Below are 24,153 nucleotides of genomic sequence, written 5' to 3' on the forward strand. Positions count from 1 at the left end.
TTTTTCAACATTCCTTTATTAAAAGGAAAGTGTGGAGTATGAAACATCTAGGTCATCATATTATTTTAAAGATTGCACAAGCAAAATTACATTTCATCACTGCATAAACCTTCATAAAAATGTAATGAAAAGAAACACAAACATTGTTTATCTTTAAGATCCAGACACTAAACTCAAATTTCCTCCTGGAAATTTTAATTAGTGATCTGAAAAATGCTTAGGCAAAATATCTGCTCCCAGTTGTCTGTTTAGGTTAAATTAAATTATTTCTGTAAGTAATATAATTAAAATCCTTTTAGTTCTTAATCAATATTTTATTTACATTCATTTTTCCTGTGGTACTTGATTAGTTCTTTTGAAGGGAGAGGGGGTAATTTATTTTCTGTTTATTATATGCCCATTTGAAGTATCTGTGCTCCCATTAATGGAAGAATCTCCCACAGCACAGGATCTACTGCCAAAAATCAGGAGGCACCATGTGTTTTCGGGATAACAATTTGATTCCTGCAGTGCTTCAACAGGAATGAGTTTCATCATTTTTGAGCCGATCTGGGAAGCATTTCTATGTGAAAATATCTAGAACAAAACTGGACATCATATAAGACATACACACATTCATTACATAGGGCTTCATTCGCCACTGGTATGTGCCTTGGGCCATCATTTACACTGATGAATACAGAGCAAAAGGTGAGAGTAAACCTCTCATTGTTCTGACCTGGTAGAATTTTACACCCACATTGCCTGGGTGTGAAGGCCCAATCTGGCAATGAGCTTCTTGTGGGCAGATCTCTGCACCTGTTTAGAGCCCTACCAACATCAAGTGTTCCATGTGAAGCTCATTGTAGTCTCAGGGTCTAAATGACTACATAATGTGGAATATCAGGCCTGCAAACTTTAAAGGAGGCATTACTTAAGCATAGAAACAACTTATCAATACCAGCAGCAGGTTGAATTTCTGGACACTCTTAATGTAGGTGCTTTGCCTAATCTTTCGGCACACCTTTTTCCTCCCTTTATCCTGCGATCATCTTGGAATATCAAATGTCAGTTTGTCATGAACACACACACAAAACCCTAATTATATCTCAAACCTCATTGGACAAAGATTCTTTTAGGCCCCAATCCTGTGATCATTGAAGTAAATGTCAAAGGTTCCATAGACTTCCAGTTTTAGGATACCATTCCAACGACTGTTTGGATTGCTGCTGGTTAAACACAATTTCTTTTTTTGTAAAATTACACCATACCCCAGATTATGTAAATTAAATTCTTTGGTATAAACAGTGCTCTGTGTTGTATACATGATGTATGTTTATGGAGGAGCACAGTCTCATCTGTGAATGGACCGCTGACAACTTACACTAGTTTAGAATCTGCCTCATGGGGCTCACAGTTCACATTAAAAAAATATCCAACACTTCACTGAAACTTTGCCATCTGAAGAAGATCAATTAATTTTTTTTTTATAAATTATTTCATTTGCACTCTTGTTCTCTGTTTGGGAGCTGAAGCAGAAACATCAAAATGCCAGCAAAAAGAATGTTCTCATGCCATTTCCAGACCTATTTTGCACACTCAAGAGGTTCACATAGTTGGTATAAACGTCTAAGTCAAAACTTTCAGATGTGGATGCCTAGAATTAGGCTCTTGAATCCATATTTAGGCACCTAAATAAAAGTGGTCTGGTTTCTCAGGAGCATTGAGTGCCCACAAATGGGAACTACAGATGACTCAGTACCTTTGAAAACCAGGCTGCTTTTATATAGGTGCCTAAATATCGGTTTAGGTGCTCACCTGTAGGTACCCCAAATTAAAACATTTTAACCTAAGCTTTTAAGGCAACTCTCCAGACACCATAAAAAGATCTGAAGTTCAATGTCTTTTATGTTTTCTTTTATGTTTGGGTAAATTCTGAGACCAGGTTTGTGCAGAGGGAGGAATCAGAATGATTTACGCACAGAACTGAGTTAATCTTCACCCAAAGGGAACATTTTAGAATGGTGGCCTGATCTCCCCATACACAGAGCAATGACTGTTATCCGACAGTTTCCCCTGAGATGCACTCTGAGAACAGCCAGTTTACAGAACAAATTTCTAAAACGGCTTAAGACTATCTTGCGTATACCCCAGGCCACCAGTGACTTGCCCCTCCCAGACCCTATGGCACAATCAATGGTTTGCACCACCTCAGTATCCCTGGTTACCACTACCTACCTAAAGAGTTCCTGCCCGACCTTCAGGTCTGGTTACTTGGTGACTTGCCCATAAACAGACATATCACGGCTCCCCCACAAATTCAGGGCTGCCCCACTAGTCCGGTCTCTCGGTGGGTCTGGTCCAGTCTGACTCCTCGCTCTATATGGGTCTAACCCAGTCTGACTGGGTGAGCTTCTCTTAAAGCTAGCTCTGAAGAGATGGGGTTTAGAGTCTCAGCAGGGCCAGCAGTTTCTCACCCAGAGTAGCAGACATTCTCCCACCTATGGGCTTTGGAGATTCTTCTGTTCCCTAACGGCAGAACAGTGACTCTCCTCATTCCACTGATACCTGAATACCTGCTGCAGAAAAGCTGCCTGTCTCTTGACCCTGGCTTGCTTTTGGATCCTCATTCGGTGGTGGCAGAGGGCAGGGAGTTCAGTTCTGTCCCCGGCCCTGTGCACAGTCAGACCCTCTTATATGCTGGAAGTGGGAGACTGAGTAAGTTCATTTTCCTGCTATTGCTGTGCCTCCCCTGCACCGTGGACAAGGAGCAGTTTGATTCTAGCCCTGCTCCTAGCAGCAGCTGATCCTTGCAGTGGAGGAGCAAGATCAAGCCTGGCTCCCTGCTGTTGCTGCTGCGTGAAGGGAAGAGGATATTTAAGTTGATACTCATTCTACTGCCCCAACCATCCCCACCCAGATTCTGCTTCCAGCCTCTTCCACACCTGTGGTCCCTCCCCTTGATGCATGGCGAGCGACTTTTTTATGCACTCACCTCTGCGTAAGTGGGGTCTCTGTCCCTAACCCTTTCCTACCAGACAAGGAGAGCCTTTATTGGGGCTCTCTTCTGCCAGTCACAGACAGGCGCGCCCTGTGGACCTCATGGATAATTTGACCACATGGCTGCTGCTCGGGCAAGAGAGATATAATCCCTTAGGAAGGGACTTCTATTCAGTGGCAATTTTAGGCACCTTCAACCCATGCAATCGCAGGAGGGGCCCAATTACTTGTCCCTGGTGACACAGTTGTAGTGGATCCAGAATGCACCCTACCTGAGTGGAGGATGCCATTTTGTAGAGCAAAATAGCATCTTCCACATAGGTAGGGGTCCCAGAATTGAGCTTTGTAGTAGGCCCCCTATGGGACCAGCATTGCTTCTATTCCCCTTATATTCAACATATTCCAACACAGTCTGAAGCAGTTCTAGAAATCTCGGGTTTTCATTCCATTGGTTCCATTGGTTTCATTCCACTGGTTGAAAAACTGAACAAAGAAGCCTATTGGAATTACAGCATATTCGGAAAGACTGAGAACTCCTCCTATGAGAGTTCTGCTTCAGCTTAATCATCTGCCTTTCTGATGCAAATAGGAGAGAAAGGGTCACACAAATTCCAGTAAAAGGTTGTAGAGCCTTACAAACAGGTGAGAAAGGGGATCTCAGACTGGCAGCAAGTGGCTGTGTGGCAGCCGATGGATGCAGGTGTTTATTCACCTATGGCCTTGCTGAGAATAGGGAGCTTTGATTATGTCATATTTACTGTAGCAGACTAATCAGACAAAGTGAAACAACTTAAGGGATCTAATTCCAGTCTCTTCTATGTGTGTTTACATTGGTGTAACTTCATTGCTTTCACTGGAATTACTCATGATTACACTGGTGGTAGTGAGTTCAGAATCAAGCCCAAGTTACACCTGTTTTAGGTTCTCATATGTTACATAAAGGTTAATATTAAACATCAGTATAAAATGAATCCTTTTGATAAATACTTATTTTATTATTTTAAAATATGGATGACCATATCTGGTCGCCAAATAGGATGATAGGCAAAATAAATCGCTAACACATTATTGAAAATTTATTAAAATACTTTCACATTTTTGGTAATGTTATTCATTTGTATTCTGATCACTTCCTGATGTTTCAAGTAGTTTTGTTAATAGATGTGTTGTTATGAGAACCAAGTAAGGATCAAGTGTTACTATAATATATAACAATGTTGCTTCACCAGCCTTTGAGTACTGTTTCACTTCATAATATAAATTAAGCCTATATTTCAGTTGATTTGATTTATGTAAATAGATGTCTAATTCAGCTACTGTTTCATATGTATATGCATATATGGCTAATTAAACTAATGTCCTCAGTAGAGTTGTCTAAAACTTTTTTGGGGGAGTCCAGGGGGTGGTAAATCTACTTTTTTGTCAAAGGCAAAACATTTCAGAACCATGTATTGATTTTGACAAAGTTTCAACAGGAGGGTCTATTAGGCCCACGGTGGACTTTCTGGAGGATGAGGGAGAGATCATAATCCTTACCTTTTCAATCCCAAAATGAACATTTTGACAATTCCATTCCACGAACGCTTTCAAAAGATTTTGTTTTCATTCCAGTGTGAAACAAAACAAATTTTGAAACCTTAAAAGTTGTGAAATGGAATTGTCATCCTCCGGCCAGCTCTCATCCTCACCCATTTTTAGCTAAGTTGCTGCTTTGGGGCTATAGTGAGTCTGTGCCACTGTGTCAACCTGTTCCTTATTTATAATTTGCTAATTGGTAAACCTTAAAAAAAGACTCCAATGGGGAAAGGGAGCAGAAGTTACAAGGCGGCAGGGCTGTATGTGCTCTTAGCACTCACTGGAGTGGTGAGAGAGGGCTATGGTTAAAATGCCTCCTGAATGTATGCAGCTCTACAGACAGGTTTCCAGAGCCCCAGGACACACAATGCAGTGGGCACTAGACACTAACGATATATGTCTACATTGCAAAAAAAGATCTGTGGCAGCAAGTCTCAGAGCCCAAGTCCACAGAGTAGACATTCCTGCGTAGGTGGGAGCCCAGGTCTGAAATCCTGTGATGTGGGTAGGTCTCAGTCTGGGTTCCAAAAATGTACACTGTTATTTTTAGCCTTATAGCTCAACCTCTGCAAGCTCATCTCTGTTGACCTGGGCTCTGAAACTGCTGCCGTGAATCTTTTTTCTTTTTTTTTTTTGCCGTCTAGACATCCCCAAGACAATTATCATGGTTGCTTCTTTTTTATTTTATTTTATTTTTTAAGTGATCAGTGAAGACTATTGTAGATCATATTGCCCTGCCCCAGCTAGGTGGATTGTGGACCTTCCTTTCTTCTATTCCTGCTATATTCCCTTCCTCCCAAACCAGTATCTTTGTGTGTTTAGGGTAGGATTTTATTGTGGTTACATGCAGAATTGTTTTATGTAGATCCTGTATTTCTACAGTCATTTACACTATATGCACAGGAGGTTATCAGATGGCCCAAAGGTAATCAGTGAGTGGTTTATACGCTTCCTTCAAATAAATAAATCTTTGGAATGCAACAGTCAATGTTTGGTGTGGAGAATGTGACAGTGGGGAGCTGACACTCCCTGGCAGTTTTTGACAAGCCTGCCATTTGAGCTGAAGCAGTAAATGCCAGATTTTTAAAGGTATGTGGGTGCCTAAAGATGCAGGCTGATGCCTAGTGGGATTTTCAAACACCCATTGGGAAGGAGGTGCCTAGGTGCTTTTGAAAATCCTACTAGGCACCTTAATACCTCTAAAAAGCTATCCTTAAGAGACAGAAGCAGACAAGTTTGGGAGGGACAAAATTGTGAAGGGTCTGGATGGTGAGGACGGGAAGCCTCAACTTGACATAGTGAAATAGGGAGAAACAGCGGCGGAAAGAGAGGAAGAGCTAATCTGGGCAAAGGGGGTATGGGACAGGAGTGATGATTTAGGTATTGGTGTTCTGAACTGATTGGTGGGCACAGTGGCAGTATGAATTTTAGGGTAGGCCAGAGAGAAAACATATACAGTAATCAAGGTGGGAGGTGACTGAGACATAGCTGATAGTTTTGGCTGTCTGGACAGAAAGAAAATGATGATTTAGGAATATTATGGAGAGAGAAGTGGCAAGGTCTGGACACTACCTGCATGGGTAGGGCAAGAGAGAGGGAGGAGGCAAAGATGGTGCCAAGCACATGACCACAAATGTAAGAATAAGATGACAAAAATGAATGCAACAGTAAGAATTTCTGGGGCATTCAGCCCAAGCTTTGCTGTAATGCATATGTTTTACTTGTGCATTATGGGAAAGGATCTCAATGTCAGCAGTTCTTCCTTTTTTCCCCTCCTTTCCCCTTCCTCCCTCCCCGCCACAAAAAGGGAAAAGCCAACCTGGGTTCATTTTGTTTTACATGTGAAACACTTTGCATTACACAGATAAATGTTCTCATGAGTAGATAGCATATAGGCAGATGCCCCACTAACTCAAGAACAGAACGTGATACATTCCTTTCATGAATTAGCACTGTATGTTCTTTCCAGATGCCAACACACACTTTTCTGATTTTCTGAAGTGGAAAGCATTGAGTGCCTTTGCATAAACAGAGTATCCCATGTCTTACAGAGAGTTGCATGTTTATCACAGAGCTGCCAACAGATAGAAAAATTGCAAACAGTTTATAATTTTAAGTTTCTTACAGGGCAAACACCCAATTCTGAGGGATTTGAAAATGGAGCTGTTTAAAACAAACAACACATTCCAAATATTTAATGCAATTCAGCAAGCTGTACTAGTAGCATGTCACTTTGTAATCCAACCTAGTGGTGACCCATTGGCTTGATATCCTAACTATAACTCATATGTTTGTAAATTATATTATCTGGTTTATCTGGCTTAGTGTGCCAACACCACATTCAGACAGTGACAGCATCAAATTACATTGGCCTTAGATTCATTCTTACTTGAGCAGTGAGATGTAAATATACACCTCCAACCCTCTGCCAGTTGGGCTTCTTTTCTAGAAGGATTCACTCTGATTCAAAGCAGGCTATGGTACCTCCCTGCCATTTCGCTTCGGTTATGGAAGACATAGGTAAGTTATTTAAAAAGTCTTCCCTTTATAGGAGAATGATGGTCCAGTGAGCAAGGCCCAAGACTGGGACTTGCAAGACCCAGGTTCAATTGCCTGTTCTGCTACAGATTATCCTGGTGACCTTAGTTAAATCAGTCAGTTTCCCTCTGCCACAGTGTCCCATATGTAAAATGGGGATACTAGTACTTCCCCCATGAAGTGTTGGAGGGTATCTATTAAAGACTGTGAGATACCCAGACATTATGGGTAAACTTAGCTGGTCTATCAGTAAAATGGGGATGATGTTTTAGTCTCTCTGTCTAGGAAGATACGGATATAAAATTTCTAAGGCCTGGTCTGCACTTAAAACTTTTACTGATGTAATTCTCTCTGTCAGGGGTCTGAAAAAACACATACCCCCAAGCAACATAGTTATGAAGACAAATCTTCAGGGTAGATGCAACTATGCCATCAGCAGAGGGATTCTATTGGCATAGCTAATGTTGTTAAAGAGAGGAGGTATTTCTTTACCATCACAACTCATCTTCTGTCAGCACATGCAGCATCTACAGTAAAAGGCTATGGCAGCATAAGTTCTGAAGTGTAGACGTAGCCCAACAATTTGTCCACATTTCTCCTCTTATTAATTCTTGCTCCTCGGAAAGATTTGTCCAGGCTGTGGATGGAGACAATGATATTTTTCATCTCTTTTCTCATCTAGTTATTCTGCTCCTATGATCAATGTTCTTCTCATGCTGTCTCACAGAAAATTAATCATTGTAATTCCTTCAGCTACCTCTTCCGAGATTCCTTTCTTTACATTCTTTGTGAAAGTCAGACTTTAAAGATCACTTCAAATATATTTCAGGCTCTGGATACACTCAGACCACTTATGTTCTACTTGAGAAAAATGTGAACGTTTAGCATGGTCCTTCCACAATATCTATTGATCTTTCAGTGGGGGCACCTCACAGTTCAAACATCAACAAGGTAAGTTAGAGTGAATTTAAAAATAAAAATAATAAATAATAAAAATAAAACATATCCATCCACCATACTTTCACTTTCAGAAGCACTTAACAGAGACAGCAGTCTTGTGATCCTGAAGAAAGGAATTCTAAATGATGGGACAACAATATGTTAACACCTATTCATCAATAAAAGCCTGGAGTTGGGAGCTCAGTTATCTCCGCTGACTGGGAGGTGCCATATGAAATCTCACAATGGGTCCCTGATTCCCTGTTGCCCTGCTCCTTGTGCAGTCACTACACCAGTGCAAAGAGGGTGTAAAACACTACCACTGGCATAAGTAGTGAAAAGTTCCAATTTGGTAGCATTTTTAACTTTTTAGCACAGGGAGAAATGGCTACACAAGCTGCAAAGCAGTGGAGAATCAGGGCCTCATACTTTGGAGCAAACCAACAATGGGATTAAACTATAACTACAAGAATTCCAAAATAAACATAGCTGGAAGATGAGGCACTTTTCTTTTTTTTTTAAGTTTGGTGACTGAGACGAAGTGCAATTGATATAAAGCAATCTAGCTGCTGCATTTTAAACACAATGAATGTGATACATTGGAACAGCAGCAAAAGCCACAGGAAAGTGCACAATAATATCATTATCATAATGGTGTCATTATCGTAATTTACAAATGCTGGATAATTGTCATGGTCACATCTTTCAAATGAGGAAAAAATATTTTATCTGCAGCAGTAATGTGCTTTTATTCAGAGCCAGAAGTCTAAAATGATACTAAAATTATTGCTAGAATCATTAATAAAAGTTCTAAAATTTCAAACTGATAACCAGTGAAAATCACCTTTTTACACCAATTGCCATGTGAAAATCACTATGGCTTTCTACAGTGAAAGCATTTCAAGCTGAGAATCAGTAGGCTATCAAGTGCTATCAGCAGCCAATGCATGAAGAAGGCTAAGCATTTTTAGGGCAGCTGTGTAATATAAAAATGAGAAGGAACAGGATCACCTGCTGAAGTAGCAAACCAGTTAGAAGAATTTGTCTCCTTTCATAGTAATTACAAAGTAGTTTTCTAGATTTCTATGCCAGATACAGCACAAGATAGAGCTCATATAAAAAAGGTAAAGCCAGTATAAAAAGAAATCAACAGGTAAATATTAAAGAAAAAAGTCAGTGATACACATTATCACTCAAAGCTTGTCGACACAGCAAATTACTGCATAGCAAGCAAATGTGTGAATCTACAGTGCACCCATCTTGTTGCACAATAATGTTCCATGTGAACTCTGATACAGTGCATTGAAAGTCCCAGAGTTTCCATCCTGCAAGTATGGCCTACATTCTTTGTTCCTAGATATATACATTTAGCCATATTAAAACACATATTATTTGCTTGCTCCCAGTTTACCAAGTGATCCAGAATGTAGTAGAAAGAGATCCTGAGACATTAGGCCTAGTATAAGGGGCCCGGTCTGAAGCCTAAGGCCTGAAATAAATCCAGGCCCTGTTACAAAGCAGATGCCCGCTTGCAGGTTCTCTATCTGATGCATGAACTTAGCAAGAACAGGGCTAGTATTGCAAAAACACAAGTACTCCTAGGCACTCAGTATTCATGTGAACACATTCCAGAAGAGTGGTACCAGAACACCCGAATTCCAAATATAGTATAAACACACTTCCCAGAGATGACACAAGGACACACTGACCCCTCCTAAAGATAAAGTCAGGATAACAGGGTGATAGAGAGGAATGTTTTGATCAAACCAACATGTGCAAGGAAAAGGGTGGTAATTAACCATGTCAGAGGGGCAATATGTAACTTGTTTGTATCAGTGTATAAATGACGGGTCACAGAGGGGGTGTCTTTGTCCAGCTCAGGGGGAGCAGAGAGTCCCACTGCTCACTGAACTGAGTCCACCGTAATGGGCATACATGTCTAAGAGTCCCCGTAGAATCTGCTGGTTGCTATTATCATACTTTATTGACAATAAACTTAGCCATGTGCCTTCACTACTGAACCAAATCTGTGGTCCTCTTGGGCAGTTTGATCGAGGTCTGCTGCATCAGCTATCTGTGTAAAGCTGGTGCAGCACACAGAGAGAACACAAACACAGTCAACAACTGACAACACAGATGGCTCTGAATAGTGACCTTTCCTCTTCATTATTTATCACTCCCCCAATTTGAGTCAGCTGCAAACCTTATCAGTGATTTTATATTTTCTTAGATTTTGAGACCTATCAGTTAGACAGTTTTTAATCCATTTAAAGTATGGAATGTTAATTTTATATTGCTCTAATTTTTTAATCAAAATGTCTTGTGGTACCAAGTCAAACACCTTACAGAAGTCTAAGTATATTACTTATATTATGTCTATTATGTAAACGCTATTACCTTTATCAACCAAACCTGTAATCTCATCAAGATATCAAGTCAGTTTGACAGGCTCTATTTTCTATGAACCCCTGTTGATTTGCATTAATTATATTACCCTCCTTTAATTCTTTATTAAATCGAGTCCCATATCAGCAACTCCATTATCTTGCCCAAGACTGATGTCAGGTTAACAGGTCTATAATTACCCAGGTCATCCCTTTACCTCTTTTAAAGATTGGCACAGCTTTAGCTTTCTTCTAGTCTTCTGGAACTTCCCCAGTTAAAAATTTTTTGAAAGTTAATATTAATTGTCCAGCAAGCTCCTCAGCCAGCAATTTTAAATCTCTTGGATTCAAGTTATCTAGACCTGCTGATTTTAACAGGTCTAACATCACCATATGATGAGACCATATCATCTGTTTTTACCTCAAATACTGAACAGAAATATTGATTGAACACATGTATTGGTTTTATTATCCACTACAGCTACCTCACTGTGTGGCCTTGCTTTAACTTTCTATACCTGTGTAAGAGTACATCTATACTGCAGCTGGGAATATACTTTCCAGCTCAAGTAGACAGACACGTTCGTGCTCTAATTGAGCAACATACTAAAAATAGCAATGCAGCTGGGAGTAGCACAGGAAGTAGTTCAGGATACCTGCCTGAGTACAAACCCACCCAAACCCCTGGGTATATATTTGGGCACCCACCCTAGCTATGCTGCTATTTTTTGTGTGCTAGCTCAACCAGAGCTAGTGAGTGTCTGTCTATCCGAGCTGGGAAGCATGTACCCAGCTGCAGTTTAAATGTACCCTAAGATAAAGAGAGCTGACTTCATCTATCAACATCCAGGTGGGGTTCAGCTGGATGTGTGCTTGGTAAACATGAACAATGGCGTTTTCTATGTTAGGGCTAAGAAATAGAAGCAAAGAGACACATATAACTAAAGCTGTGAAACTGAAAATTTAACTAGGTTTGCTAAAAATTTCTCCAAAGTTTGTGAACCATTTGGCGAAACTGAGCTGAGGTTTAAGCAATCCTGACCTGACCTGCATGTTCCGCAGGGATATTAGCGGATTTCAGTATGGACCAAGCAAAAACTCAAATTCAAAATAATAAAGAAAAATTAAAACAAATGACATTCAGCCCAAACTGCAGAGCATCATGTTTGAGTTTTACATTTGTTGAAGACCCAAATGCAAATCAAGCTTCTAGAAGTGCAACTAATCAACATGAACAGAGGGAAAAGTAAGATATAGAGTAAATTTTGCAAATGAAACTGCCAAGTTTCGGATATCTCTACCCCAACCTCCTCTCACTTTCCACTCTGTGTTTGGAAGGCCCTTCCTACAATGAAGTCCATCTGATTTCCCTCTACGTTGGGGGCAAGACTTTGGGAGACCACACAGGATGTTTGCTTCCTCTGCATACTATTAAGGTGGTTTCACTGAGGGTTTCCTAAAGAATGGTTCTCTTGGGGAGAGCAGGGATAGAGTGACAGTGGATTAGCCAGCCAGTGCATAGATTCATTGGCCATTTACTCTCAAAACGAGGCAGATGCAAAGGCGGTGGGGGCTACTTCGGTTCAGGGGCTGCACTAATTTCTCTGTGGTCTGCTGGGGAGGATTCCCAAGCAGAGATCCCCAGTCACCGGTTCATGCTGGGAACAGATTTGCTGCATAGCCAGTGACAAATCACCCCAATCATCTGAAAAATAAATATTTACACTCAAAAGAGACATTTTTATTACCCACAAGAGCTGCTTAGTGCAGAACCGCTGACTTCAACCGCATGGTCTCGTTCAGCATCGCTGACCACAGAAGCAGATTTGTATGCACCAGGACAACTCAAACAAGTCAAATAGACATTATGATACAGGCACAATCCCTGCAATCGATAAATCTGATCCAGAGACCCCTACATAACATACATATTAAGTATAAAATAAACTAAGGAATATTTCCAACCAACTTGTGAAAACAGCAACTGGACAACTTCAAATCAGTTAAATGAATCCTGATAGTAGTAACAGTTAATGCAATTATATTGTATGTAATCAGCCAGCAAAACCACAAAGGGGAAGTAAATAACCCATTGTAAATCTGACTATTGCAAATACCATCAGCTGTGGGTGCAAAAGGGGAAATATTATTTTTTTATTAAATATAGGGACAGATTTGTTCCTTGGCTGGTGCTGGGTCTGATGTAGGAATAGAGGGGAGACTGCTTGTGCTTCTCATCTCTACCAAGATGCCCACTAGAAAATCTTTGGGGCTGCTCTAATTTGCACCTTTCACTGCCATAGAATTCCATGCAACTTGTGGCAATGGGGAATTGGTAATACATAGGTCTGCTCATGCCCCAACCTGCCCCATCTGTCCTCTGGCCTAGCCCTGGAAGGTTCCTCTGCACTGAAGCTTCTCTGAAGGTAGCACAGAGCTAGTGGACTCCCACTGTGCCAGGAAGAATCGATTAGGGGTGGTGTGATTCCTTTGTGGATCACATTAGGCCAGAACAGCAGGAACAAAGTGGTTTCAGCACAGAGGTGAATCCCCCATTCCTCATATACCCACACATCATTGGGATGTCTGCAGTACCAAGATGTGTATCTAGCTCATCAACTGGTGAGGACTAGCTTCTATTGAGCTATGCTGAGGATTTGGTGTGTTATATTTTGCAGCATTGTAATACAAAGGTGACAATTATTTCCTTAAAGACTATGTGATGATTTTTAAAAACTTCTTATTGCTTTCTTTTTTGGTAGTTCAAAATTAATTGGATTCATTGGGCAGGGACTTAAAATGCAGAAATGGGCTTTAGAAAATTTTTTGTTTGTTTCTATCTGACCTTAAAGTCGAAGAATCTATATTTCAAATGACCACGTATTTACATGAATTTAACTAAAAGAGAAACAGCTCTGAGTACAATTAGTGCTGCCAATAAGTCTGCTAACATTGTGCTTCAACCTGACATTTCTGATGTCTTAACTAATGCTGCTACTTTCATATCCTTTAGTCTTCATGCCACTGAATGTGTTTGAGTACTAGATCAGTCTGGGGCTAAGAATCTTTCGAAACCAAGATAAGAAAAATAAATATCTACCTCCAATAGAAAAAATTATGTGGTTTTTTTAATGTGTGTGTGTGAGAAAGAGAGAGAGAGAGATCATTGTGTCATTTAGAATTGGTAGTTTTACACCCACTTTGCCTGGAGTAAATGATCTAATAAGTGGCAGAGCAATGGAGAAAGAGGAGTTCTAGTCTGCAATTAGGAATGATGGATAAAATGAGAATAGAACTGTAAAGCTGTCACTTTCAAATATTAACCAGACAAGCATTATTCTAGGTTGATTGGAATAATCATTTTTTCATCCTCTTATTCTGCTTAGATGTCAAAAAGAAAAGCTTTATAATACTTAACATTTAAATAATGATTGGACAAAGCAAAGTCCAAATGATTGGACTAATCCTGCTCCCATTGAAGTTAATGGAAATTCAAGGTATTCAGGGTAAGACACTTAGTTTTGAAAATAAAATTGAACAAGTACTATGAAACAGATGAATATGCAGAAAGTCATATGCTACCATTGTTTACACTGGTATTCATATGGAGTAACATAAATTTACACTGGTGTAAGTCACAGAAAATTTGGCCAAGACTTTTAGCTTTAGCTTTAGCTTTAGCTTTTTTGCTACTCATTGAACTTGCTGGCTGTTACGTATCTGCAAGCCAGATATTCAAATATGAGTAAAAGAGCACCTCAAGGCTCTCTTTAAAAAAAATCCAGGTTCAACCCTTCATTTCCTCATTAAGCTCATGCTGGGCTTTTAGTTGCCTAGACTCAAAAGGAGAAAATTCCTGTCAAGGTTGTGACCCTTTGCAGTGGGCTGAGTGAGACAGTTAAAAAAAAAGAAAGGAAGAAAAAAAGGAAAGAGAAGGGTAATTTCCCAGCTGTGCATACAATCCTTTCAGTGCCTCAAATGTGCATCCGCAGACACAGAAAGACTTAGGATGGAATGGGTGCAGAATATGAGGAAGCCATTACTGAGCAGGAAGAAACAAATTATACAAAACTGGATTGGTCCGAAGGGCAGAGGGAAGAATTCCCATTAGGAAAGTCTCATTGGTCGACATAAAGAAGTAGTCAGAGTGAACCATTTTGGTGGAAATATACTCAGAGGATTCCTGGCATGCTGGTTGTTGGAACCAAAGTTAATGCAGGGGATGAGTAATAGAGTTTACGAGTGATGGAAAATCAGGTCTAGCTTGTCAGCTGGTATAAATCCTCTGGGGTCCTTTGGAGTCAATGGAGCTAGTCCAATTTTCAAAAGCTGAGGATAGGGCCCTCAGGAACATGTTAAAGTATAACAGAACTTTGCCCATCAGATGCCTTTTTGCAATCTCTCACAGCTCAAGACAAATCATGCAATGTTTTATAAAACTCATTAGCAGCAGGAAGGCTCAAGACACAGCATGAATGATATGAAGGTTGCTGCACATATCATCACACCACACTAATTTGATGAAGGCTCACATCATAAAGGGTAGCCAGAGGATTGCTACATAACAGCATTTGATTCGTTCCTAGAGGGAGGCTATTCTGTAATTACAAATAACTACTGCATTGATCCATTTTTCTTTACTACTTGGTTCTACAGTATATCATTGGTTCTACTGGATATAACCATCACTGTGAAGTTCCAACTTCATGAGACAAGTTAAGGATATTAAAATATATGTATTCCTTCACTCTGTGTTTTTTTTTCTCCTCTCTTTTTCCTTCTCAGAAAGTTAAGTACTGTTGCAGTCTTTCACTGATAAACAAAAACCTAGAAGCCATTTTTAATTCTGAAGCTACTGACAACAGAATTGTGAATCATGATACAAGCTGCCATGCCAGCATGGAAATTCATAGTTACCATCAGATGCATTGACATACTTCTGCACTAGCATCTGCCTCCACTAGATTAGCTTTGTAATGTTTTTCAAGATCATTTTTTCCCCAAGAGTAAAGTCTAATGTTTCTACCTGCCCTTTAATCATTTCTGGTTCATATCAATCTGTTTCAAAGAACAATGCAGCTATAATACATAACTCTTGGGAATGCTCAGATTATATAAACTGTACCATAATACTTACCATATTAAATTCAGTTTTTTAATTTAGCTATCCACTGTCTGTTTTACTTGGCTTCAAACTAAACAAACCCCCAGTGCCAAACCCAGCAACTGGAAGTGACCACCTACGGCACCAGATTAAGGAAATGAAAAAATTATGTGTATTTGCTCTAAGGCTAAAACCCTCTGTTCTCTAGCAAGAGAACTGCACCGCTCTAATTTAAATAAAATGGAAATATTATGACCTATGATGCAGTGAAATTTGGTAAACTGTTCTCAATCACATCAACCATAAAAAAAAGGTCACTTGCCTGATAAGCAGCATTTTGCAGGCATTTTTTTGAAAAGCAAAATTTTATCTATCATGCAGCAACTGCATTATAAGCCATAACGTGTGCAGTGAATGAGATTGCTCATGTTGGTGGAGTGAAGTTTTCAGGTTGGCAGTCCCCAATTTTCATGCTTTCTGTGAATACCATCATCTCAGCAGTGTCACATCACTTGAGGCTCCACTGAGCAACACCCTAGTTTGCCATTCCTGGGGAGACCTTTCAGAGGTCTCAGTGACTCAGCATCTGTGAAGCATATGCACGACATAGGCGCCATGAGTTCAACAGCACACGGACTCCGAATTTTGTCAACATTCCTCTAACTAGCATGAAGCAAGAATGTACCTCTCTCCACATGCCCAGATACAGATGGTGACCTACACAGATGACATTATTCTAACTCAAGTGAGTGTGCTCAATGAAAACACAAACATCACTACATGAGGGAGGAGAGGTTCTCAGAGACAGACTAACAAAGCTTCTACCACCCATTGTTTACCAATGCAAACACACACTTTTTTCTGATGTCTGCCAGTTCTTCAGTGATTTGTAATGCCTGTACAACCACTGGCTGCAGCTGAATAACAGAGATTACAGAAATTTAACAGAGAGTGATATAGGTTTTGGGAACTATCCTCTGGATTTCAAAGCAAAGGTATAATAATTGGACTAAAAATGGATTGTAGGATATAGCCATGTAATTAAAAGATGTATCATATGCAGTAGGACCAGAGCAGTCTCCTATTTAAGTCAATGAAAAGAATGTCATTGTGTTCAGTAGAGTAAGACCATGCACTCATTCAGGAAGACAGAGGGTTTCTAAATTCTGACGTCTCATCTTTTTGGGTTTAAAACCTCAAATTCAACATTGTGTTTAATGTAGTTTCAATCCCTGAATTGCACACACACACATACATAAAGCATGAATGTGGGGGCTGCATGATGACTTGTGTTTAGCTTCAGTGTAGTAAAATACAGTTACATTTTGCAGCTTTATTTTGTAGCTGTGTGTTTCATGCAGCTTACATTTCTAAATTTCTCTATATGAAATCACACAGAACAGTTTGAATTACATGTTGGTTGAGAAGGGGGGGAAGTATCATCTGAAATGAAAAACAATGTACGGCATGTTTACAGTACACTAAGTATTAGGGATAGGCAAATCAATTCAAAACAAATGAAATTTCTTCTGAACTGTAGCCAAATATCTTTGAATTAAACCCAAACTATTGAAATGTTTGAATAAGTAATTCCCTATCCAATCAACAGCTCTTTTGCTTCCATTAGGGCTCCCTACCTTTGCTAAAATATTGCACAATTCATTGGTGAGACCTTAACATTTCCAGTAGTCTCTTCTAAAGCTTCTGTTGTTTTCATATCTCATAGTCTCTGGAGTTGTTCAGGGGTCATGGAGCAGCTGGAAGTTTGGAGCTATCAATAGTTTTGGATTGCTCAGTAAATCCTGACAAATCTATGGAAATATCAACAAACATAAAGGGAGCTTTGTGGAATGAGGAAGATGGAGGGTGTGACAAACTACAGGTGCTGCATTCTGTAAAGGGTTAACAAGTCCTGGCAGGTCACAGGGCTCCTCAGGACAGAGTGTACAGTAAAGGGGAAGGGTGGTCTTTCTCCTGTGGCTGGCTAAAGTGAGTAAAGATTTCGTGAGATTATTGCCCAACGGTTTTCAGTTGATTTGTTTTTCTGACTGTTTGGAGAATGTACAAATGCTTTTCCTATTTCTAGGGGCATACATCAAGAATGCCATCTAGGGCCATTTATATATTAATGATGTGGTGAATGTTTTGGAGGAAGATAATTTCTCTCTTAGTTTGTCACAAATTAAGGCTAAATCCATCTCAGTGTTGTTATATGCCGATGACACGATTGTTTTACCACAAATTCCAAGAGGCCTCTGGCGGTTATTAGCTCTTTTTTTTTTTTATTGTAATTCTCAAGGCCTGGTTCTCAATTATAAGACTAAGATCACGATTTTCGGGAAAAACTCTCTGCAAATTGCATGGACCATAGAACACCACTTTGTAGAACAAGTAACTACATTTACTTATTCAGGGATAAAGTTCCATCATTCAGGCCATTGATCCCTTTATCATAAAGATTTAAAACAAAAGGCCCTTAGCTGTACTCAATGAATGCTCTGTTTTATCTGCATATATGGTGGGAACAGCGTTATCCCAGTGGTCAGAGTTTTTAATACTAAAATGATATTGCAGATGCTCTATGGGGCTGAAGTCTGGTTTAGGGGCCAAATGTCAGCATTAAAGATGATTCAAAATAACTTTTTGAGAAGACTTAATTATCTCCAATTTTACCTTTCTCTTGTTTTTACATCCTGAGGTAGGTGTTTTTTCTATAAGTAGCAGAGCTTGTATTGCTTTTCCTAAATTTTGGTCTAAGATCTGTACTCTTTTGCCCCTTCTTTGCTTTCATGAGATGGCGGAACCACCTGTGTACTCCTTATTTCCATGGTATAAGACCCTCTATTTTATTATACCTAGATTGGGCATTTCTATTACTTGCTTTTTTCTCAATATATTTTAATCACTGTAATCAACTGCTCAAAGAGAGAGTGACAGATATTACCCAAGACGAAGATCCAGCGATGGTTCATGATTCCAAGTTTGGCATTTTGGTTTTCTGCTTTGAAGATGTCCCATTTTTTTTAACTGTATTTGAATCAGTTTTCAAATCTTCATTTATGTAAGACTTATAATTATATCAGTTAAGTTTCCAAACCATGGAAACTTCTGTCCGTAATGGTAGATATGGAAAAGTCCTTTACATCTACCTTTTTGCTCATGTAAATCTCAAGTACTATAAGAGCTAATTGACAAAATACTAAAAACCATTATCTTTTGAGATGGTGATAATGATTCTTTTTTATACAAAAGAGGTAAAATCCAGCGCAGTCTCAGATGCTGAAAAATTCCAAAAGATAATGGTTTTTAGTATTTTCTCAATCCCCAGTAGTAATTAAATCTTTGCCTGTTTAGCATTGTGCCAAAAAAGAGAATTTTTATTAAGTTCTGAGAGACATTTTTATATATTAGATGGATGTTGGTGTTCTTTTAGAAAGTGTATGTTTTTCTTTTGGTATTCACAAAAGACATATATCACATGCAATTTAATATTAAAATTAGAGTTGGCAGATAATAAACAAGCCTTTAAAAAAGATCCTTAAAGGGAATGAGGTTTGGGGTTTTATTTCTATTCCTTGGCTGGTGAAACCATTCCATCATCTTAGAGGGGGAGTGGGCAGTCAGGAAGAGTAAAAAGAGTGGTGTCAGATGGGGAAAGTATAAGCAAAGAGATAACAAAAGTCACTGGACAGGCCCTGGGAGATTAATCAAGAGTTTATCATATAGGCAAGGATAGGATCAGGAATCTTGTTGGAAAGAGTGAGGTGAGGCAATGGACTCTGAATGGGATGGAAGGAGAAGGAGAAGGATGGGATATTTAGGAGTCTCAAAAAGTTCTGATAAATTTGGCTAAGATTCAACTACACATACAGATGTTTAGGGCCTTAGCTGAACTGAACTAAAAAAGCTGTTGAGGTCATACAACACTAGTTATTAGCCTACTGAGGAAAGGCTCTTTTGTACCCTTTCTCAGCATGATGGGGAAAATTCAAGTCCCGGAAGCTGTAAAGGCTGAAGCTTTCCAAAACCCAGATTCATTCATGATTATAGTAAATCTCAATGCACTTCACTAAACACCTCTACCACCCTACTTAAGGTGGAAATTATGTCCCTGATCCAACGCAGCACTTAAGCACATCCATAGCTTTAAGCATGTGAATGCCCCCATTGACTTCAAAGGGATTAATGACATGCTTAAATTTACACACATTTTTAAGTGCTTTGCTGGACTGGCCCATAGAAGCAACACTTCATCAACCAATCAGCCTATCCAGCAAAATAATGAAGCTAACAAAAAGTTAATACTATTGTTAAATAATTGTAAATAGGGTATGTTCATAACTGTGAAATGATCTTGTAGAAACATTGGCCTGAAATTAGCTCTTACCTTTTAAAAATATATTAGCTAATTTTTCCAAATGGTGGGAAGTGATTATTGTGCCTAAAATGGGAATATTAAATTAAAAACATCATATAAAGGAATTAATCAAATTAACAGGTGATGCCAAATAATATTTTAGTTGGAAAAAAGCACATGAAAAACTAAAAAATGGCTGTTCAAACATGCAATGCTAACCTTGATTATACAACCAACAGAACATTATTATTCATGTATTTTATTATTCCTGAATCATATCCTCCTAATTTAAATTAGTGCCTTCTAAATTTCTTGAATGCCATTTTAGCGACAATAAAGAAAACAATCCAGACTTCCTGTAAATACTGTGCTGCATATTAGAAATAATTATCAATTCATTTACTTAAATACCAGGCTTATGTTACAATAGCTAATGAAGCTTGTGCTATACAGCAAATTAGATTTAATAAGCTGTGCATGGTCAGGACTCATAGACCTCTATTGAAAACTCATTTAGTACAGGAAATGGTGTTGGCAACTTGGATTAATGCCAGTTCTGAACCAATGCCCTACCGTGGTGGCAGGAGGCATTTGCTGCTAGCATGACATGAAACCTAAAACTGACTTAATTTTGCCTAAGAAGAGGGCTCCAATCCAGTTCCAACTGCGATCAAAGAGAAAGCTAAGAGAAAATTTTACAAAGTTCCTAAGTGACCTAGGAGCTTAGATCCCATTTTTAAAAGTACCTTAGATAACTAAGTCTAATGGAAGGTCAATGGAGGGGGTTTCTAATGGGGTATTAAAAGGGTATAATGAACCCCTGTGTGGAGTTACAATAAAGATTTGAAATCCTTACAAAGAGATTTTATTCTAGGTTCTTATACCATTCTCATATCTACAGTATTTGAATTCCTTCCAGCAATTCATCAAGTGATGTGACTAACATCTGCCACATGTGGTCCATTTTGTGGAGTATTGAGGACTAGATTGGAATTGCAAGCTATCACTTTAAGATTACATGTGCGTGTGCAGACGAGGGAGTCTGAGTCCTGCTTGCAGTCTTAGGGCTTTAACAGACACAGTCATCACTCTGAAAAGAGTTCCTTTAAGCCAAGATGGCTTTAAGATGAGGTGGGGTTAGTTATGCCTCTCTGTTTTAGGGAGCAGCCTGTTTTGTTTCTGTTTTTGTGTTCTTGTGCATTCTGAATTCTAAGAAATAATGTGTTATGTTAAATACTCTTCCCAGAAGGTTGCATGTTTTTATCTACTTCTCCGTTTCTATGCTGTGAGACATAACACATTTTCTCTCTCTCATCCTGTCCCCAGGGGGAGAACGGTGTGCAAATTATAGTGTTTTGTTCTGGCATATTTTTAGTTTTGGGTGCGTTTTTCTAGTTTGTTTTTGTTTTTTTAATGTGCATGCTGTTCTGAGATTTTGTTAAAGAAGGCAGGTCAAAGAAGACAACTAGAGCCAAGTGAGAGCCTGACTATAGCGCAGAATGGGGGCATCAGGCACCTGAACTACAACTCCCAGGAGGTACTGTGTCACCATTGAAAAATGCAATATAATGTTGAACTGATTTGAAATAAAACATTTGGAAAGATCAGAATGTTTCATTTCAATCAAAAATGCCAAAACAAAATATTTCACCATTTTCAAATAGAATTTTTTTTGGAACTTTTCATTGTATGAAAAATTTTGATATTTCAACCTTTTGTCAGACCCAAAAATAAATGTTGAAACATAAGAATTTCCCGTTGCTTGGAAATTCCAATATTTTCTTCACTCTAATATTATGTAATTGGGTACTCATGAATCTTTTATATGGGCTAATATTCTGAACGCAAATTGTCCAGTCAAGTCATAGACAAATGGTCTAATCATAGAGCAGACTTTGTTCAGAGGACATGCAGTAACCAAAGAGAACAAGAAATCTCTCTTTCTATCCAGAACCCAGTAGAATATTTCATAGTTAAATACTGTTCACCCTATAAATCTTTTCCAGTGATTCAGCCATAGTAATTAGAGTTAGGGTTGCCAGGGAATCACAAAGAACTAGAACAGATCTATAAAAGTAACCCAAAGGTGGGCTAGAAGGTTAGTAATACAAAAATGAATAAAATATTCAGATTTATTTGCAATCATCATGGTGGAAAATACCTGGCCAAACGTAGTTTTCTTCTCTCATATAACACCGAATGATATTCCAGTAGTGACTAACTGAGGGTCCCAATGTGCTAGCTGCTGCACAAACACAGGGTTCAGGGCAGGGACTGTCTTTTAGAGTTTACAGTCTAAATAGATCAGAGAGAGAGAAAGGAAGCATTATTATCCGTATTGTAAAGATGCGAAGATGAAGTACAGAGGCCAACATCCTGGCCAGAATGATGAAGTGAATTGCCAAACAGCCACATAGGAAGTCAGTGACAGAGCTGGAAATTGAACCAGGCAGCAACTGAGGGGAAAGAGGCACAGAAATCAAACCATTAGATCATGTCAGCACTGGATAATAAGGGTGACGTTTCCAAAATGTGGTCTCCATTTGTGTGTATGTAATTTTGCACATAACTTTTTCACATGTTCAGAGTGTGTGTCTTGGCTATCCTAGAGTGGGAAAGTACTGATGTTTTTTAGTCCTTGTTAATTGAAATGAAGGAAGAATGTAAAGTGCGTAAGAAAAACCCAGGAGTTATGTAGCATCTGTAGAGTCTTCAAAGGGGGGATTCAAACTGCATTTCCTGCAAATCCTTAGCTTCTCTGACAAAGCACCAGCGTTACCTTAAAGAAGCTGGGAGTCAGAATAGGAAACCAGAAAATGATGACCTTGGAACACCTTTAAAGAGATCAGTTCTAAATGACTAGATAAAAGCCTGTAGGGGAATTACAGGACCAGGAGAGCAGGCTAGTAGCAAGTTGATTCCAATGAGGGAAATGTGCCAGAGAATGTTGCACATACAAATTCAGTGAAAATGGCATTTGCAAGTGCTTTCATAGTCAGGATCATTGTGAGAGTGGGTGGTTTGTGCATATACAAAAAGAGGCCATGATGAGATTACTTAGAAAACTGGGCATGACACCAAGTCACTGTAGTCTCTCCGTCTGGACACACTGCTGTGGCTCAGTTTCTCTTTTGTGTTTCAAATGGGAGTATCCCCTTTTGGGGTCTGTTTTATTAATATAACTGAACAAAAAGTATTCACTTTTCACCCTCCTATCCAGGTTCCCTGAGTCCTGTCTGGTCCTTTTTTTCTAGGCTCACAGCGAATCACTCTCACATCAATGCTTCATAGTCAACCTTGTATCATAGCTTCACTGTGATTCCCCAGCAACATCTCCTGCTAATCTTTCTCCTGCAACTTCCTCTCCAGCTCTCTCTACATTGGGAGCTCAGCCAGTCCAAGCCTGTTGCTTGACTGCCAGGGAAAATCATCACTGCCTCTTAGGTATTTCCCTAATCCTGGTCTCTCCCTGACAGCCAAAAGTTAGACTTTATATAGTGCCCAAAGGAATCATGTGATATCATGTCACCTGATTCCTCCACAACGTGCCTCATCTGGTCACTAAAATTCCCAAACTCCAACCTTAAAGTGGCTACATCCTTGAAGCAGTTATGTTAGATTGCACACGTTCCAAAAAGACAAGGGCATGATGTCCAAAAGCCAAATTCTTACTTTAGGTACATGCACCAAACTCTAGCTGAAGTCAATATATCTGAGCACTCAGAAGCTAGCCCTACATATTGAAATCATTGCCTTGGTTTCTTCAGAAATTGTGGCTGTTTAGATACTGTGGCATCAATAAGAGTGCTGGTTTACTATGATTATTCATTGACTGACAGTGAAGGTCCAGAATTGCTCATTGGTCCTATTATAATTCAGATGGTAACTTACATTTGAATTATAATACAGCCTCAGATGCTGATTAGATGGCATGGAGTTCAGTACCAGATCATTCCAACAAAGTTATATTTACCTCAGGGGAAAAAAAATCACCTGAACAATAGCTACCAGGAGTTCCTTAAAAACACCAAGAGGACAACCTGCCCAAACACGAGCAACACTAAAATTCGGCATCTTTTCTGCCAACACAGACTCAGGATGAATGCCTCAACTGAGATCTTCTTATGTAGGGTGAACAATGAGCATGGGAATCAATTCTTGATGCTGAACAGAGCTCACTTCTTAGGCATCAGGATGATAACAGTGCCCAGTCTAAGAGTCTCAAGTGCTTCCCCTGGAATCAGAAAGAAACCGGAAAGGCTTCTGACTGTCAACAA

This window comes from Emydura macquarii, unplaced genomic scaffold (genome assembly GCF_026122565.2).
Source record: "Emydura macquarii macquarii isolate MOO-44397 ecotype Brisbane River unplaced genomic scaffold, CSIRO-AGI_Emac_v2 contig_499, whole genome shotgun sequence".
NCBI lineage: Eukaryota > Metazoa > Chordata > Testudines > Chelidae > Emydura > Emydura macquarii.